At 40.9% G+C, this 19,642-nt stretch overlaps 1 protein-coding gene and 1 pseudogene across 4 annotated transcripts in view; one reads left to right on the top strand and one right to left on the bottom strand.

The window, feature by feature from the left end:
• LOC105491738 (N-alpha-acetyltransferase 16, NatA auxiliary subunit) overlaps nucleotides 1-19,642 on the top strand; it is a 249,151-nt gene that overhangs the window by 29,587 nt on the left and 199,922 nt on the right. For all 4 annotated transcript variants that reach the window (XM_071081439.1, XM_071081438.1, XM_071081440.1 and 1 more), the window contains exon 2: nucleotides 564-704. The gene's annotated coding sequence lies outside the window, so the exon portion shown is untranslated. The remainder of the gene's footprint in view (nucleotides 1-563; nucleotides 705-19,642) is intronic.
• Nucleotides 16,710-17,152, bottom strand: LOC105491735 (calmodulin-1-like; annotated as a pseudogene).

Raw genomic sequence — 19,642 nt, 5'->3', positions numbered from 1 at the left:
AAAGTCTATGAGCACCTTCACTAGAGAATTTTCGTTTGGGGGCATTTGCTGCCTTGTAATTGGATGTTAACTAAAGCTACTTCTATAATTCAAGGACATAAAATGGCCTTGACACCTGAAGTGATAATGTCTGAATGTCAGAGAAACACTCTAATGAGGATAGCAGCACCCAAAAGAGTCCCACTAATAAAATGGGAATGGTTTGTGCAGGATTTATGCTATCTGAAGAATGCAAGGAGGAGATATGAGCAGGGAGCCTCTTTTTCCCTAGGACTGACTCTGAAACTGTGTGGGGAGCTGCTGGATTCTACACTGTATAATAAACAGCTCTCACCTGACTGGCAAAGAGCTGCTTGGTGTGTGGATGGCAGTTCCAAGGTGAGAAAGGAAAATATCCTGTTTGGAAGGCTGCTACTCTAATTGTAAAGTACACTATTGTGAACAAAATTTACCTGTCTCTCTACCTGATATCTGCAAAACTGGAAACTATTCATATATTCTTATGATATGGGAATATAGTTATTTGCATAAGTTTGGTAAGAATCTGTTTTCTTTTGTAACAGGACACAATTGGAGACACAGGTTCTTTTATCAAGGCCTTGACTGGAGTGGCATGTTTTCAGATATGACCACATTGCTTTGAGGAAATGAGGTTGATGTTGTAGAGCTGATAAAGCCCCCACACAAAGGCCAGCCTACCTCTGGTAAGTAAAAAATGTCACTTTCTGGCAGGCCCAGGAACTCACGTTATTTTTGGGCCTCAAGAAGAGAGGAATACACCTATTCATATAGGTATGACAGGCACAATCGGATACTGAATCCTTGACTTGGTTAGCCTCAGGGCTTATAGAAGTCTAATCTGAGACTCCTTATGAAAAGTGTCCCAGTGAAGCCAGCTTAAAAGGAGACAATATGGCCAATCCCTATTCTCCCTGCACTTTATGCAAATAGTCAGGTCAAGTTAATGAGACTAAATTTATTTCACAAGTAAAGTGGTCCTACTTTGACTTATCCTTAGTAGAAATGGGAAAACTGTTGAGAAAAACTATGTTTCAGAAGAAAACTATAGTATGCTCATTATTAGATTGTAGCCTTAATCATTGTTTTTGAGTTCTATTATTTGCCTACAATTCAAACTGAATCCTGAATTATTTCCTCGCTATAAATTTCTAAAGAAAAACTGAGATTTAATTGTCTTCATGCCCTTTTTGATTGTAATCCTTGTGTGCATTGTATTTCTACTATTCAAATTATTAATGTTATATATCTCTCATTTTTCTTCTTCCAAGAAAACTAAAGTCACGGTATTTCACAATGACTAGAGATGACAAAACAAAGCCTGTGAATCTCCCTAATTTGGAATGCTACTGGGTCTGATCTGTTTTCCCTTGCCAACCCATTGCTGCTAAAGTTGCACAATATCAAGCACTTTCCCTAAAGGCTCAGAAGAGGAGGGTGTGTGAGATTAAGAGGGGTGGAGTGTGGGGGCTAAAGCAACTCCATCTTGGATATTGATCTGTCATATTGAGTTCTGACTAAGCCCATTTCCAAAAAGGCCTCTAAGGTTTTTTTGTTTGTTTGTTTTGCTTACTGTTCCTTGTGTAGGATCGTGTACTTACCTTACGTCCTGCCCTTGAATAATTGTCCTACACATCCCTTCTGTATCACGTATACCCTTTCCCCATGGTATATAAGCCCTGGTTCTGGGTGTAATGGCATGGGGATCCACCAACCTGTCTCCACACTACCTGAGACACAGACGTGGTTTCTATTCATAAGTCACTATTAAATGTTTCTGCCAGGTGCAGTGGCTCACGCCTGTAATCCCAGCACTTTGGGAGGCAAAGCAGGATGATCACTTGAGGCCAAGAGTTCAAGACCAGCCTGAGCAACATAGTGAGACCCCCTCCTCCCTTTACAAAACATAAAAAAGTTAGCTGGGCATGGAGACACATGCCTCTAGTCCTAGCTACAGAGGCTGAGGCATGAAGATTGCTTGAGCCAGGAGTTCAAGTGGCTGTGATCATGCCACTGTACTCCAGCCTGGGACCCTGTCTGGAGGGAAAGAGAGAAAGAAAGAAAAGAGAGGAAGGAAGAAGGGGAGGAAGGAAGGAAGGAGGAGGGAGGAAGGGAGGAAGGGAAAGAGAGAGAGAAAGAGAAAAGAAGAGAAGAGGCCGAGCATGGTGGCTCACGCCTGTAATCCCAGCACTTTGGGAGTCCGAGGTGGGCGGATCACAAGGTCAGGATTGAGACCATCCTGGCCAACATGGTGAAACCCCGTCTCTACGAAAAATACAAAAATTAGCTGGGCATGGTGGCACATGCCTGCAATCCCAGCTACTCGGGAGGCTGAGGCAGGAGAATTGCTTGAACTAGGGAGTTGGAGGTTGCAGTGAGCTGAGATCATGCCACTCACTGCACTCCACCTTGGCGACAGAGTGAGACTCTGTCTCAAAAAACAAGAAAGAAAGAGAGAGAGAGAGAAAGAAAGAAAGAGAAGGAGAAGGAAAAGAAGAAAAGAAGAAGAGGAGGAGGCAGGGAGGAGGGAGGGAGGGAAAGAGGGAGGGAGGGAGGGAGGGAAGGAGGGAAGGAAGGAAGGAAGGAAGGAAGGAAGGAAAGAAGGAAAGAAGGAAGGAAGGAAAGAAGGAAAGAAGGAAGGAAGGAAAGTTTCTTCCTGAGAAACTGGGTATGTAAGCCTCTTTGGGCTCTTAACTTCCTTGGAATTTTAGTGGTTGGTTTGCATAGGCTTGCTCACTGTGGAACATTGAGGTGAATTTCACATAATGTAAAATTAACAGTTTTGAAGTGAACATTTTAGTTGCCTTTGAGGTTAATCCTTGTTGTAGAATGTATCAGTACTTCCTTCCTTTTTATGGCTGAATAATATTCTATTGAATAAATATGCCACATTTTGTCTTTTTTCACTCATCAATTGATGGACACTTGGGATGTTTCCACCTCCTTTTGGCTATTGCAAATAGGGCTGCTAGAACATTCATTCGTGTACAAGTATTTGTTAAAACACCTGTTGCCAAATCTTTGGGATAGATACTTAGAAGTGAAATTGCTGGGTGATATGGTAATTCTATATATAATTTACTGAGGAACTAACAAATTGTTTTCCTTAGAGGCTGAACCATTTTACATTCCTACCAGGAATGTACAAAGGTTTGAATTTTTCAACATCTTCACCAACACTTGCTATTTCCCCATCTCATCCTTTTTAATAGCCATAGTTACAGAATTATACTCATTTCTAGTGGATGTGAAGCTGTATTTCATTGTGGTTTTGATTTGCATTTCCCCAATGACTGATGATCTTGAGCATCTTTTCATGTACTTGTTGTCCATTTGTTTATCATTTTTGGAAAAATGTCTAAGTCCTTTGCCCATTTTAAAATTGGGTTGTTTGTCTTTTTGTTGTTGAGTTGTAAGAGTTCTTTACATATTCTGGATGTTAAACTCTTACGAGATATATAATTTGCAAGTATGTTCTTCCATTCTGTTGTTGTCTTTTCACTTTCTTGAGAATATCCTTTGACAAACAAAAGTTTTTAATTTTGAGAAAGTCCAATTTATTTTTTTCTTTTGTTGCTTGTGTTTTTGATGTCATATCTAAGACTCCATGGCCAAATTCAAAGTTATGAAGATTTATCCCTAACTCTTCTGAGAGTTTATAGTTTTAGTTCTTATATTTAGGTCATTGGCCAATCATTGCAACTTAACTTTTGTATATGGTATGAGATGGGGGTCTAATTCCATTCTTTTGCATGTGCATATCCAGTTGTCCTGTACCTTTTATTGAAGAGACTATTCTTTCTACCAGTTTACCAGTTTTGTCCTTAGTTTACTCTTCTTTTTCCCTGTTCTTTAAGGAATAGGGTTAGGTTATTGATTTGTGATATTTCTTCTTTTTTAATGTAGGCAGTTACAACTATAATTCCCCTTTGAGCACTGCTTTTGCTGCATCCTGTAAGTTTTGGTAGGTTGTATTTTGCCTTTAATTTTTTGTTTTTTTTTTTGAGACGGAGTCTTGCTCTGTTGCCCAGGCTGGAGTGCAGTGGCGTGATCTTGGCTCACTGCAAGTCCTCTATTTACTTATTCATCTGCTATTAAATGTTCTATCTATTATTTGTTTCTCTTTTTTTTTGTTTTGTTCTATTATTGAAAGTGGGTTATTAAATCTCCAATGATTATTGTAGAATTAGTTCTCCTTTATTTCTATTAATGCTTTCTTAACGTATTATGGGGCTCTGCTGTTTGGTGAATATATTTTTATAATTGTTAGATCTTGGTAATGAATTGACCCTTTTATCAATATATTATAATATCCCTCATTTTAAAGTCTATTTGGACTGATATTAGCATAGCCACCCCGGTTCTCCTTTTGTTACTGTTTGCATGGAATATCTTTTTCCATTGTTTTACTTTCAATATATTTGTCTCTTTGAACTCAAAATGAGTCTTTTGTAGATACCACATAAGTGGATCATGTTTTTTTTAAATCCATTCTGCCAATCTCTGTCTTTTAATGGTGAGTTTAATTTTTTAACATTTAAAGTGATGACTGATAAGAAAGCAATTACTTCTATCATTTGCTGTTGTTTTCTACAAGTTTCATATACTTTTTGTTCCCCAAATACTGTCTTTTGTGTTTGATTGTGTCTGTCGTGTTTTTTAAAGTGTACCATTCTGATTCCTTCCTCAGTTTTTCTGTATATATTTTAATTATCTTTTTGTGGGTACTCTGGTGATTACAAACAACACCCTAAATATATAAAAATACAGTTTGAATTGATATCAACTAAGTTTTAGTAGCATACACAAAATCTATTCCTATACAGCTTTGTTATTGTCACAAATTGCATCTTTTATACATTGTGTGCCCATTAGCATACTTTATAATTATTGTTTTCTACATTTGTCTCTCAAACAACATAGGAAACAATAGGGTACAGACTGGGCTCACAACTGCAATCCCAGTAATTTGGGAGGCCAAAGCAGGAGGATCTCTTGAGGCCAGGAGTTCAAGTCCAGCCTGGGCGACATAGCAAGACCCCCATTCTACCAAAAAAAAAAATTAGCAGGATGTGGTGGTGTGTGCCTGTAGTCCCAGCTACTTTGGAGGCTGAGGTCAGAGGATCACTTGAACTGCAGTGGGGTTTGAGGCTGCAGTGAGCTGTGATTGTGCTACTGCACTCCAGCCTGGCTGACAGATTAAGAACTTGTCTCAAAAAGAAGAAATTAAAAAATAAAGATATAGGAGGCCAGGCTCAGTGGCTCACACCTGTAATCCCAGCACTTTGAGAGGCCGAGGCAGGTGGATCATGAGATCAGGAGTTTGAGACCAGCCTGGCCAACATGGTGAAACTCCATTTCTACTAAAAATACAAAATGATCTGGGTGTGGTGGCACGTGCCTGTAATCCCAGCTACTTGGGAGGCTGAGGCACGAGAATCGGTTGAACCCAGGAGGCAGAGGTTGCAGTGAGCTGAGATCGCACCACTGCACTATAGCCTGGTGACAGAACCAGACTCTCTCTCTCTCTCTCTCTCTGTATATATGAAACAAAATGAAGACTTATACTGAAAATACAATAATACTGACCTATGTAGCTACCTATATTGGAGTTCTTGATTTTCTCATATATTTTCGTGTTAGTGCTTAGCATTCTTTCATTTCAGTCTAGAGGACTCCCTGTAACATTTTGTATAGGGCAAGTCTACTAGGAACAAACTCCGTTTTATTTGTCTGGGAATGTCTTAATTTCTCCTTACTTTTTGAAGGAAAGTTTTTGAGAAATGAAATCTTTGGGTGACAGGATTTTTTTCTTTCAGTACTTAGCTTATTCTCATGTTTTCTGGCCTATATGGTTTTTAATGACACACTGGCTATTAATTATATTGAAAAACCCCTTGTATGTGATGAGTTCCTTCTCTCTTGCTACTTTCAAGATTCACTTTGTCTTTGATTTTCAACAGTTTGTGTCTCATTGTGAGACTTTTTGAGTTTGTCCTATTTGAAGTTTATTAAACTTCGTGGATGCATACATTCATGTATTTCATCAACATTGGGGAGTTTCTGGTAATTATTTCTTCAAATATTCTCTCTCTCCTTTTCTATGTCTTCTCCTTCTGAAACCCCCATAAAGAGGATGTTGATAGGCTTTAAAGTATCCATGAGATCTCTTTGACTCAGTTAATTTTTTCTTCATTCTTTTTGCTTTCTGATCCTTAGAATGGGTCACTTCAATAGTGCTATCTTTGGTTTGCTGAGTCTTTTCTTCTTACTTCTCAAATCTGCCACTGAAACTATGTAGTGTTAGTTTAATTTCAGTTATTGTACTTTTTTTTTTTTTTTTTTTTGAGACAGAGTCTCACTCTGACACCCAGGCTAGAGTGCTTTGGAGTGCAGTGGCACGTCTCAGCTCACTGCAACTTCTGCCTCCCAGTTCAAGCTATTCTCCTGCCTCAGCCTCCTGAGTAGCTGGGACCACCACACCCAGATAATTTTTTTTTTTTAGATGGAGTCTTGCTCTGTCATACAGGCTGGAGTGTAGTGACACGATCTCAGCTCACTGAAACCTCCACCTTCCAGGTTCAAACAATTCTTCTGCCTCAGCCTCCCGAGTAGCTAGGACTACAGGTGTGTGCCACCACGCCCAGCTAATTTTTGTGTTTTTAGTAGAGACGGGGTTTCACCATATTGGCCAGGCTGTTTTCAAACTCCTGACCTCATGATCTGCCCGCCTCCACCTCCCAAAGTGCTGGGATTACAGGCATAAGCCACTGCACCTGGCCTGTATTTTTAGTAGAGATGGGGTCTTTCAAGGCCAGGCTGATCTTGAACTCCTGACCTCAGGTTGATCTGCCCACCTCAGCCTCCAAAAGTGCTGGAATTACAGGCATGAGCCACCATGCCCAGCCTCAGTTATTGTCCTTTTCAGCTCCAGAATTTTTATTTGGTTCCATTTAAAACATTTCTGTATCTTTATTAATATTCTCACTTTGTTAATATATCATTTTCCCAGTCTCCTTTAAACTTTTGTCTATGGTTTCCTTTAACTCTTTAAGACAACTGATTTAAAGTCCTCAGGGATGGTTTATGTCAATATTCTACACATAAGTGGACCATACTTTCTTGTTTCTTGTATGTCTTGTAATTTTTTGTTGAAAATTGGACATTTTGAATAGTATAATGTAAGTAACTCTGGAAATCAGAATTTTCACCTTCCCCATGATTTGTTGTTAATTGTTGAAACCTGCAGTCATCTTCTTGTTTAGTGATTTTTCCAAACTGTTAGAAATAGAGCACGGAGTTGTAAGGAAAATGAGCACGCAAAGGATTTCTCAGCAAAGCAAATTTACTTCTGCACAAAGGGGTGCCTCTGTATGGCCAGTCCCCACGAGAGTACACAGAACAAAGGAGAGTAAGTTTGTATTCCTGATGCAAATCCTGCCCCCTATGCCCTTTCCCCATTGGCTGGGGTTGGACTGCACAGTTTAAGCTAGACCTGCTTGGCTAAACATTTAAACTTTTTCTTATATAAGTGGGCACGTAAGAGAGAGAGGGGAGAGAGGGAAGGGGTCGTCTGCGGTGAGCTAGAGAGTCAGTCTTTTCCCAAGTAAGGAAAGGAATGTGAGCTGGTATTGATAACGCCACTGGTGCGGTGGCCTGCCTTGGCATGTAGTAACAGCAGAAAGAAGGAAAGAAGAAGAGACGGGGAGGGGTACTGGGAATTAAAGAGTAAAGGATTAATCGGGCCGTTTCAAGAGAAACTGCCATATTTCACAACTTTCCTCTTCTGTTTTTTTTTTTTTTTTTGAGACGGAGTCTCGCTCTGTCACCCAGGCTGGAGTGCAGTGGCCGGATCTCAGCTCACTGCAAGCTCCGCCTCCCAGGTTTATGCCATTCTCCTGCCTCAGCCTCCCCAGCAGCTGCGACTACAGGCGCCCGCCACCTCGCCCAGCTAGTTTTTTGTATTTTTAGTAGAGGCAGGGTTTCACTGTGTTAGCCAGGATGGTCTCGATCTCCTGACCTCGTGATCCGCCCGTCTCGGCCTCCCACAGTGCTGGGATTACAGGTTTGAGCCACTGCGCCTGGCCCCTCTTCTTTTTTTTTAATAACTTTTTCTTTTTAAACCTTTTTAGCATATTCTGACTGTGCTATTTGGCTTGATTTTTTTAGAAGAAAAAGTCCACTTGAATAGGGTGGGGGAGAGTTGAGAAAAGCTTTGGTGAGAGTTATCTCAGTAAGTTTTTGTACTACCCCTCGAGCACAGGGTATAAGGCAGCATCCAACAAGGATTAGTATACCTGTGACAATTGCAAGAGGGGTGAGTATTGAAGTTATTAACCTTTTCTATCCACCGAACCACTTTTCTATAAGGCCTGGAAAGGGATCGTTTATCCCTGAGTTTTTAGCTAATTTATTTGATAGAAAGGTAAGGCCTTGTAAAGCCTTTGTAATCGTTTCATTGGGGGCCATGTTATTAGGAATAAAGATGCAACATTGGGTTCCAGTCATGACACAAAGTCTACCTTTTTCTGCTAGCATCATGTCTAACGCTAGTCTGTTCTCCCAGGCCATTTGACTGGTGGGCCCTAATTGTTCAGCTGTTCCTTTAATGGCATCTTTGGTATAGTTAACAAAACGTTGTTGGATATAGTAAATGTAGTTTATTTAATTTACATTTTTATTGATAGTTACCCATTACAACACTGCAGATTCAAACCCTGCAGCTGTTTGGTTTCAGGCTTTAAATTTATTTGGCACTCCTCGTGGAACACTGATGGCATCTGTATAGACCTGAGGATCAAAGAACTCATAAGGAGCCTCTCCTGGCTTGTGGTGTTTTGCTTTTACTATCCTGGGTTGGTGGAATGCCCCGGTGAAAGGGACGGCCAATTGGACTAGAGCATAAGTTCCGCCCCAGTTACTTGGTAGAGTGTCCAGTGGAAGTCCGCCTCCACACCACCATGTATCTGCTCGGGATGGCTAAGGGCAGACTGATGGGTAAGCTCTTGGAAGGGCTAAGCTGTTTGCATCCCTTTAAGTTTCTGAGAAATGTCAAGTTTTCCCCCTATTGTGAGAGACATGAGGTAAACCTGGCATTGAGAGGCAGAGGCTGAATGGCCCTCGGGGGCTGACCCACAGGGTGTTGAACTTCAGGGAACAGCAGAGAGAGAGAGCTTGGCACGATTTATCATCCAAGGCTGTGGGATTCTGGAAAAGAGCCACTATACAGCTCATGCCCAGTTGACAGAGAGACCATCCAAGTGGCAAGGGGACAGTCTGGACCTCTGGCCTACCGTGCACACAGGCATAATAGTCACTTTTGTTCAAGGTGCGGACAGAATATTTAATCCATTTTAGCCAGGCATTTGCATCTTGGTATCTTGTCTCAATTGCTAAGGTTTGTTTTAAGTCATTTACTTTTACAGCTGACACCTTAGTCCTGTCATTAGGTATACGAATAACAGATGTTTGGTTTAAAGCTGAAATTATTGGGCATGGGGAAGGAGGAGTAGGAGTAATATGTATTTCAAAAATACCTATAGGATCTTTCCCATTGACATTGGCCCCTATTCTATAGAGGCGACTGAGGGCAGGCCGAGGGTCGGTAGAGGTAGGGATAGTAATAGAAATAAGTTTAGGGTTGCATTGGTGGGTTTGGCACTCAGGGAGAGTAGTTCCTTTGGTAAAGTGGAGGAGGGGCTTTAGATCGATGCACAACCCCGTCGTAGAGATCCAACGTTGGTATTGGGTGGACCAAATACTACAGTCCAATTACTACAATTACTACAAGGTTGCCAGGCTGTGGGAGTAAAGGAATGGCATTTTGGTTGTAGATGATCACAACGGTGAGAACTAGGAGTAACAGTGGAAACTAAAGGGCCAGGGCAGAGATACTTGTCTGAAGAAGCTAGTTGCCTTTGGTCCTTTAAATCCCCACAAGGTATAACAAGATGAGCATTAAAAACAATGGTTTGGGGTGAGTCAGACTTCGTTTTTTTTGTTTTTGTTTGTTTGTTGTTTGTTTGTTTTTTGAGACGAAGTCCTGCTCTTGTTGCCCAGGCTGGAGTGCACTGGTGCGATCTTGGCTCACTGCAGCCTGCATCTCCCGGGTTCAAGCAATTATCTTGCCTCAGCCTCCCAAGTAGCTGGGATTACAGGTGCCTGCCACCACACCCGGCTAATTTTTGTATTTTCAGTAGAGATGGGGTTTCACCATGTTGGCCAGGCTGGTCTAGAACTCCTGACCTCAGGTGATCCACCCTTCTCGGCCTCCTAAAGTGCTGAGATTACAGGCATGAGCCACTGCGCCCGGCCAGACTTAGTGATATTAATAATGAAGTAGCTATCAATGGAGTAAGGAAAAAGGGAGAGACAATATAATACGTATAGAAGAAGTAAGTACTTTTTAGCTTTAATTTGGTAGGGCTTGACCCTGGAACAATGGCCCATGATTCCAAAGGTGGTGGTGGTGCTCCTTTGACTCGAGTGTGGTGGGTCCACCCTCTTTCTGCTGTTCAGACTGCCATTTCAGTAGTTAGGAGCACTAGATAAGGTCCTTCGTAAGTTGCCTTGAGTAATTTTTTCCACTCTTTGATGAGGATGTATCTCCAAGTTGATGTTGGTGTACTGGGAACTTTAGGGGCAGTGCCTGTGCTAGGAGACCTTTGGTTTTAAGATAAGAAAAAGTGAAGATAGACCAAGTATATAGTTTTTGAGGAACTGATCTGTAGTTTCAAATGTAGGGACATCGGTAGTAGAATGTAAATAAGGCAGCCTGTATAGCATCTCATAAGGGGATAAACCAACATCCTTTTGAGGGGAGATTTTGAATCTTAACAAGGCAATGAGGAATTATTTAGTCCCTGGTAACTGGGTTTCTAGGACTAGTTTGGTCCTCATCTCCTGCCCCTGCAGCCATCGCAATAGGACAGTGGGACACGTCTCCCCCTGGGTGGGGTGACCAAAGACCCCCTCCCGAAGGAGAATGGTAATCCCTGACAGGCCATCAGAATTTGTTAGAAATAGAGCTCGGAGTTGTAAGGAAAATGAGCACTCGAAGGATTTCTCAGCAAAGCAAATTTACTTCTACTGAGATGGGTGCCTCCTGTATGGCCAGTCACCACGGCAGCACACAGAACAATGAAGGGTGAAAGTTTTTATTCCAAATGCAAATCCTGCCCCTGTGCCCTTTTCCCATCAGTGGGGGTCAGACCACACAATTTAAGCTAAACCCAATTGGCTAAACATTTAATTTTTTTTTTTTTTTTTGAGGTGGAGTCTCACTCTGTTGCCCACACTGGAGTGCAGTGGCATGATCTCAGCTCACTGCAAGCTGCGCCTCCTGGGTTCATGCCATTCTCCTGCCTCAGCCTCCCCAGTAGCTGGGACTACAGGCACCCACCACCACACCTGGCTAACTTTTTGCATTTTTTTTTTTTTAGTAGAGACGGGGTTTCACTGTGGTAGCCAGGATGGTCTCGATCTCCTGACCTCGTGATCCGCCTGCGTTGGCCTCCCAAAGTGCTGGGATTACAGGTGTGAGCCACCGTGCCCAGCCTAAACTCTTTCTTAGATAAGGTGGGCACGTAAGGGAGAGGGGGGAGACGGGGAAGGGGTTGTCTCTGGCAAGCTAGAGAGTCAGTTTTTCTTTCTTTTTTTTTTTTTGAGATGGAGTTCTGCTCTGTCGCCCAAACTGGAGTGTAGTGGCATGATCTCTGCTGACTGCAACCTCCGACTCCTAGGTTCAAGCAGTTATCTTGCCTCAGCCTCCCGAGTAACTAGGATTACAGGCGCCCACCACCACACCTGGCTAATTTGAGAGTCAGTCTTTTCCCAAAAGAGGAAAGGAATATAAGCTGGTGCTAATAATGCTACTGATGCTGTGGCATGCCTGGGCAAAAATAGCATAAAAAGGAAAGAAGAAGAGAGAGGGAGGGGTACTGGGAATTAAAGAGTAAAGGATTAATCAGGCTATTTAAAAAAAAAACTTCGCCATATCTCACACAAACTATTTTAGCAAAGACTGTATTCTTTATAATGCGTGCTCACTGAAGGCTGTATTTCATCATCTCAGCTGTTAACCAAGTGGCCTGGCAGAGATTTCCTTAAATGCCTGGAACCAAAGAAAAGAAAAAAAAGTCTCTTGCAGGTTGCCTCTAAGTGTGAGAGTACTCCTTCAACACTATGCGAAGTTGTCCCTCAACTCTGCCTTAGCCTTTACCTCCTGCTTGCACGGAGCCTAAAGATCAGCCAAGAGTGCAAGCCTAAAGTTGTCTCTGATGTTTTCTGAGCAGGCAACTGGTCCTAGGCATGTGTGTTAAATTCCACTTTCACTGGTACATGCAGTAGTGTTTCAAAGCTCTTATTACCTTAAGAATCTTTCTTCATAGCCTACTGTTTACCAATCTTTGAATATTCCCAGATTTTTCCCCATTTGCTCTCTTTTGCCCCAGGAGAATATAGGAGACATTTATAGTGAAATGCCTTTTTCACATGCCTCCTGGAAAGGTGCTACAGCCCAATGGGGGTAAAACAAAGGTCAGCCTTTATACTGATTGCTCAAGGAGCTGCCAGGCAGGTCAGATTGCATACCACCATTTTTGAAGAACAAGGTCCATGTTGGCCTCCTAGCATCAGCAAGGTGCACCAGGATTTCAGATTGCCACTCCCATACCCACTGCCAAGCTGAGAATGGAAATAGTAGGTGGGTAAACAAGAATACAAACAACATTTTCTTACTAAAATTTAGCAGTCTCATTCTTTATTTATTTTTATTTTTATTTTTTGAGACAGAGTTTTCGCTGTTGTCGTCCAGGCTGGAGTGCAATGGCGTGATCTTGGCTCACTGCAACCTCCGCCTCCCGGGTTCAAGCGATTCTCCTGCCTCAGCCTCGCGAGTAACTGGGAATACAGGCATGCACCTCCACGCCCCGCTAATTTTGTATTTTTAGTAGAGACAGGGTTTCTCCATGTTGGTCAAGCTGGTCTCAAACTCCTGACCTCAGGTGATCTGCCTGCCTCGGCCTCCCAAAGTGCTAGGATTACAGGCGTGAGCCACGGCGCCCAGCCCAGTCTCATTCTTTATTAAGCACTCCCCTCAATGTGGTAAGATTTTGATGAGATTCCAGAGTTCTAAAAACGTTTATTCTGTTGTTTTTTTTTCCACCAACTTAACAGTTGCTTCAGTGGAGTGACTGATTCTTGGATCTTTCTACTCTACTATTTTTAATAATGTAACTCTTGAGAGATTTAAATTTTTTTTTTCTGGAGACAGTCTCGCTCTGTCACTCAGGCTGGAGTGCAATGGCGCCATCTCGGCTCACTGCAATCTTTGCCTCCCGGGTTCGTGCTATTCTCATGTCTCAGCCTCCTGAGTAGCTGGGATTGTAGGTATCCACCACCACGCCCAGCTAATTTTTGTATTTTTAGCAGAGACGGGGTTTTGCCATGTTGGTCAGATTGGCCTCAAACTCCTGACCTCAGGTGATCCACCTGCCTAAGCCTCCCAAAGGGCTGGAATCACAGGCATGAGCTACCATGCCCAGCCTAAAGAACTTTTTAAAATATTGAGACAGAGTCTCACTACATTGCCCAGGCTGGTCATGATCTCCTGGCCTCAAGTGATCCTCCTGTCTCAGCCTCCAAAATTACTGGGATTGCAGGCATGAGCCACAATGCCCAACCCCCACCGCACCCTTTTTTCTTTTCTTTTCTTTTCTTTTTTTTTTGACAAAGTCTCACTCTGTTTCCCAGACTGGAGTGCAGTGATGTGATCTCAGCTCACTGCAACCTCTGCCTTCCGGGTTCAAGTGATTCTCCTGCCTCAACCTCCCAAGTAGCTGGGACTACAGGCATGCACCACCATACTAGGCTAATTTTTGTATTTTCAGTAGAGATGAGGTTTCACCATGTTGGCCAGGCTGGTCTCAAACTCCTGACCTCGAGTGATCCACTCGCCTCGACCTCCCAAAGTGCTGGGATTACAGGCGTGAGCCCCAGCACCCGGCCAGCACCCTGCCCTTTTTTTAAAACCATGAATGGGTGTTGGAATTTGTCACATGCTTTATCTGTTTCCATTGATATGATCATATGACTTTTTAGCTTGTTGATCTGGTGGATTACATTAATTTCTCAAATGTTGAACTAGCCTTGTATGCATGGAATAAATCCCTATTGGTTAAGGCTATGAACTGCATGTTTGTGTCCCCTCAAAATTTATATGCTGAAACTCTAACTCCCCAGTGTTAGGAGGTAGGACCTTTGGGAGGTCATGAGGGTGGAGCCCTCATGAATGGGGATATTGCCCTTATAAGACAAAACATGAGAGAATTTATATCTCTTTCAGCCATGAGAGGATACAGTGAGAAGAGGGTGGTCTGTAAACCCAGAAGAGTGCCCTCCCCAGACACTGAAACTTCTAACACTTTGATCTTGAATTTCACAACCTCCAGAACTATGAGAAATAAATGTTTGTTCTTTATGCCACCCAGCATTTGATATTCTTGTACAGCAGCCTGAATTAAGATAGTCACAGTGCATAATGTTTTTATTATTTTATTCAGTTTGCTAATATTTTGTGGAGGACCTTTGAATCTATGTTCGTGAAAGCTATTGGCATGTAGTTTTTTGTTTTTGTGTTGTTGTTTTTCTTTTTTTGTTCTGGTTTTGATATTCGGGTGATACTAGCCTCACAAAATGAGTTGGAGAGTGTGCTTTTTCTGGAAAAGATGGTGAAAATGCGTTGTTATCTCTTTAAATGTTTGGTAGAATTCTCCAGTCAAACCATCTGGGCCTGGGATTTCTTTTTTAGGAGATTTAAAAAAATAAATTCAGTTTCTTTAATGGTTAATATAGGGCTACCTAAATTATCTATTTCATCTTGGTTATGTTTGGTAGTTTGTGGTTCCTCAAAAGGCTTCATTACTTCTAAGTTTTCAGTTAAAAACTGTTTTAGAGTGTAAAACTTTGTGTAATATTTTCTTATTATCTTAGTGGCTACAGGATGTGAAGTGACATCCACTGTTTTATTCCTCATATTGGTGACATCTGTTTTCTCTTAATTTTTGTGACTCTTGAAAGAAGTTTATAAATTTTTTTGATTTAAAAAAGAAACAGTCATTTCATTAAATTTTTCTCCTCTGCTATTTCTTATTTCTAATTTTATTAATTATTGTTCTGATATCTATATTATTTCCTTACTTTTTTTTTAAGAAAGAGAGACTCTCTGTCACCCAGGCTAGAGTGCAGTGGTGTGATCATAGCTCACTGCAGTCTTGGACTCCTGGGCTCAAGCAGTTCTCCTGCCTCAGAGTAGCTGGGACTACAAGACACACCACCATGCCTAATTTTTAAAATGTTTTGTAGAGATGAGGTCTCACTATGCTGCCCAAGCTGGTCTTGAAATCTTGGCTCAAGTGATCCTCCCTGCCTTGGCTTTTCTCAGTGCTGGGATAATACATGTGAGCCACCATGCCTGACCTCCTTCTTTTTGATTGCTTTGGGTTTATTTTCCTCTGCCTTATGGTAGGAGCTTAGATTGACTTGAGTCCTTTTATCATGTTTAATGTAAACATTTAGTGCTACAGTTTTGCTTTCAAAAATCCTTTAGCTGTATCCAACATATTTTGGTACGTTGTATTTTCATATTCCTTAAGTTTCATTTTTAACTTGAAATTTTCCTCTTTGTCCCAGTAATGACTTAAAACTTACGTTGTTCAATTTCTGTGTGTTTAGAGAGTTTCCTGTTGTCTTCATTATTGATTACCTGTTTGATTCCAATATTGTCAGAAAACATGCTACGTATACTTTCATTTATTTTACATTTGTTGAGGTTGTTTTATGGCACAGGATATGGTCTATCTTGATGAATCTTCCATGAACAATTGGAAAAAAAAAGTGTACTCTGCTTGTTGGGTGGAGTGATATGTCACTCCATGACTGGTTGATTATATTAGTCAGATCTTCTATATCCTCGCTAGTTTCTATCTAGTAGCTTTGTCACTTGCTGAGAGATCATGTTGCATTTTCCAGTAATAATTGTGGAGTTGTCTGTTTTTCCTTTTAAGTCTATCAGTTTTGTTTCATGTATTTTAAGGCTCTGTTTTTTGGTTTATACACATTTGAGATCATTATGTTTTCCTTGTCAACTGAACTTTTCATTAACATATATTACCTCTCTCTCTGTTATCTCTAGTAGGTGTTTGTTTGTTTGCTTTTATTTATTTATTTATTAAAAAACATTTTTTTTTTTTTTGAAATGGAGTCTTGCTCTGTTTCCCAGGCTGGAGTGCAGTGGTGCAATCTCGGCTCACTGCAACCTCTGCCTCCTGGGTTCAAGTGATTCTCCTGTCTCAGCCTCCCGAGTAGCTGGGACTACGGGTGCCCACCACCATGCCTGGCTAGTTTTTGTATTTTTAGTAGAGATGGGCTTTCACCTTATTGTCCAGGCTGGTCTCGAACTCCTGACCTCGTGATCTGCCCTCCTCAGCTTCCCAAAGTGCTGGGATTACAGGCATGAGCCACTGAGCTCCGCCACATGCATATTTTTTAGACAGTAGGGAGAAACCTTTTACAGATAAGTTACAAACAAAGAAAAGGCAAATCAACAATTTTGTACAAGAAATGTGTACAAAATCAACAATTTTGTATAAGAAATGTGTACAGATACTTTGTACAGAATGTGTACAAAGTCTTCACTTTGCTGTCATCATTTGTACAAACTCTTCATAGTTCACTTGACCATCACCATCAATATCTGGTTACCTGATCATTTCATCAACCTGTTAAATTCTCTCCAAAGTTTATCATCACGTGGTGAAGTTCTGCTGCACTAATATAGCCATTGCCATCCTTATCAAACACACAGAATGCATCTCTGATTTCTTTCTCACTGCCTGTGTCTTTCATTTTTCTTACTATCATTGTCAGAAATTCAGGGAAGTCAACTGTGCCATTACCATCAGCATCTACTTCATTAATCATGTCCTGTAACTCTGCTTCTGTGGGATTCTGCCCAAGAGACCAGTTCCTAATTCCTTGTTGTTATAGTTCCATCACCATCTTTGTCAAATAGTGAAAAAGCTTCTTTGAATTCTGCAATTTGCCTTTCAGTCAGTTGGTCAGCCATGCTGCAAGTGCTACTGGTTTCTGAGACTTGACCATGCAACCACTCAGCTCGCTTGCTTGCTCTCTCCACTCAGACTAATTCCTATACAATTTTTTTTTTTTTTTTTTTTTTTTTTTTTTTTTGCTTTTGACAGAGTTTTGCTCTTGTTGCATAGGCTGGAGTGCAGTGGTGCAATCTCAGCTCACTGCAACCTCTGCCTCCCAGGTTCAAGCAATTCTCCTGCTTCAGTCTCCCCAAGTAGCTGGGATTACAGGCATGTGCCATCACACCAGGCTAATTTTGTATTTTTCTCGTAGAGAAGGGGTTTCACCAGGTTGGTCAGGTTGGTCTTGAACTCCTGGCCTCAGGTGATCCACCTGCCTCAGCCTCCCAAAGTACTGGGATTATAGGCATGAGCCACCGTGCCTGGCCTACAATTTTTGTTTCAGTCATCAAATATGATTTATAAAATTCATGGTTTATGAAACATACCATTGTATGATTTATAAAACATGCTTTTGTGTATGTTTGTATTTGTGCTCTTTCTGTTGTTCCTTTTTCCTTCCTAATCCTCTGAGATATTTTATCATTTATTTTCTATTTAAAGAACTTTCTGTAGCCAATCTTTAAGGATAAGTCTGTAAGCAACAAATTCTTTTTTCACTCATCTGAGAATGTCTTTTCTTCCCCTTCATTCCTAGAGAATAATTTTGCTAAATGTGAATTTTTCAGTGGAAAGTTATTTTCTTTTAGCAATTAAAAGATGCTGTACCAGCTGGGCAAGGTGGCTTAGGCCTGTAATCCCAGTGACTCCACAGTCCAAGGTGGGAAAATCATTTGAGGCCAGGAGTTTGAGACCAGCCTGTGCAACATAGCAAGATCCTGTCTCAGGGAGGAGGAGAGGGAAACTTAGTCCGGCATGGTGGTGCTCACCTGTAGCCCCAGCTACTCAGGAAGCTGAGATGGGATGATCACTTGAGCCCAGAAGTTGGAGGCTGCAGTGAGGTGTGATTGAGCCACTTCACTCCAGCCTGGGTGACAGAGTAAGACCCACTTTATTTAAAAAAAAAAAAAAAAAAAAAAAAAGGCTGTGCCACTTCCTTCTGGTCTCCATGGTTTCAGATGAGAAATTGTCATTCAAATAGATATTACCCTACAGAAAATGTGTCATTTTTCTCTGGCTTTTAAGATTTTTTTCTTTAAGAAGTTTAACTGATTAAATTTGCGCTTAGTTTTTAAAAAGTTAATTTTGATGTGTCTTGGAATGGATTCCTTTTGGTTCAGCCTGTTGGGATTTGCTCAGATTCTTGAATCTGTAGTTTTGTGTTTTTCAACAAATTTGGGAAGTTTCAGCAATTATTTTTTCAAGTACTCTTTCAGCTACACTCTCTTCCACCACCACTCTCATGGAACTTTGGTGACGCAAATGTTGGCTATTTTGTTATTATCCTACAAGTCTCTGAGCCTCTGTTCATTTTTTCCTCAGTCTGTTTTTCCCTCTGTTGTTCAATTTGAGTGAATTCCACTGATTGTCCTGAAAGACTGATGCTGTCCTCTGTTTTGTCCATTCTACTATTGCTGTTTTCTTTCTGTTATTTTTATCTTTTGGTTTTGTTTTTGTTTTAGAGATGAGGTCTCACTATGTTGCCCAGGCTGGAGTGCACTGGCTATTCACAGGTGTGATTATAGTGCACTATAGCTTCAAACTCGTGGCTTAAAATGATCTTTCTGCATCAGTCTCCCAAGCAGCTAGGACTACAGGTGCATGCCACCACACCCAGCTCTATTTTTCAGCGTTAGAGGTTCTACTTAGTTCTTTTTTATTACTTCGATTTATTTGCTGAGATTTTTTGCTTATTTTTCCCCATCATTTCCAGATTTTTTTTAATAGACTATTAAAGAATATTTATGAAGGCTGTTTTGAAGTGCTTGTCAAATAATTCCAATACCTGATTCATCTGTATTGGTATCAGTTGATTGTCTTTTTCTCATTCAAGTTGTGACTTTCTTGGTTCTTGGTATGACTGATGCCTTTTATTATATGGTGGACATTGTCTCTGTAATATTAGGAGACACTAGTAGTTTTTGATCATCTAGTTTATGCTTAACATTGTATTATGTGCTATCTTACATTATTTTAATGAAACTAAGATCTCCAAAAATATATTTTGCTGAGATTTGCACAATTACTGCATTTCTACACAAATAATAATTTTGGTTTACACTTTCCTACCAACTGTGTTTTAGGATTTACATTTAATATACAGCTGAGCATATTAGTTAATCCTTCAATACTTACATGTTCCAACCATGAGAAGTACAGGACAGAATCCATTACTGAATTATTCGACTTGGTGCAATGCCTCACATATCTGTTTTCCTTGAGTTCTTTTTTTAAATAAAACATCCTCATCTGAAACTTAAGAGCCTTTGAGAAATACTGAGCAAAATGAAATCTGGAAAGTAATATATGATATTATAGTAGAGATTATGTTCAATATTTCATTACATTTATAACAA

Source organism: Macaca nemestrina, chromosome 16, assembly GCF_043159975.1.
Source record: "Macaca nemestrina isolate mMacNem1 chromosome 16, mMacNem.hap1, whole genome shotgun sequence".
NCBI classification, from domain to species: domain Eukaryota; kingdom Metazoa; phylum Chordata; class Mammalia; order Primates; family Cercopithecidae; genus Macaca; species Macaca nemestrina.
The sequence above is the reverse complement of the archived record's forward strand: the minus strand, read 5'-3'. Positions and strand labels throughout refer to the sequence as shown.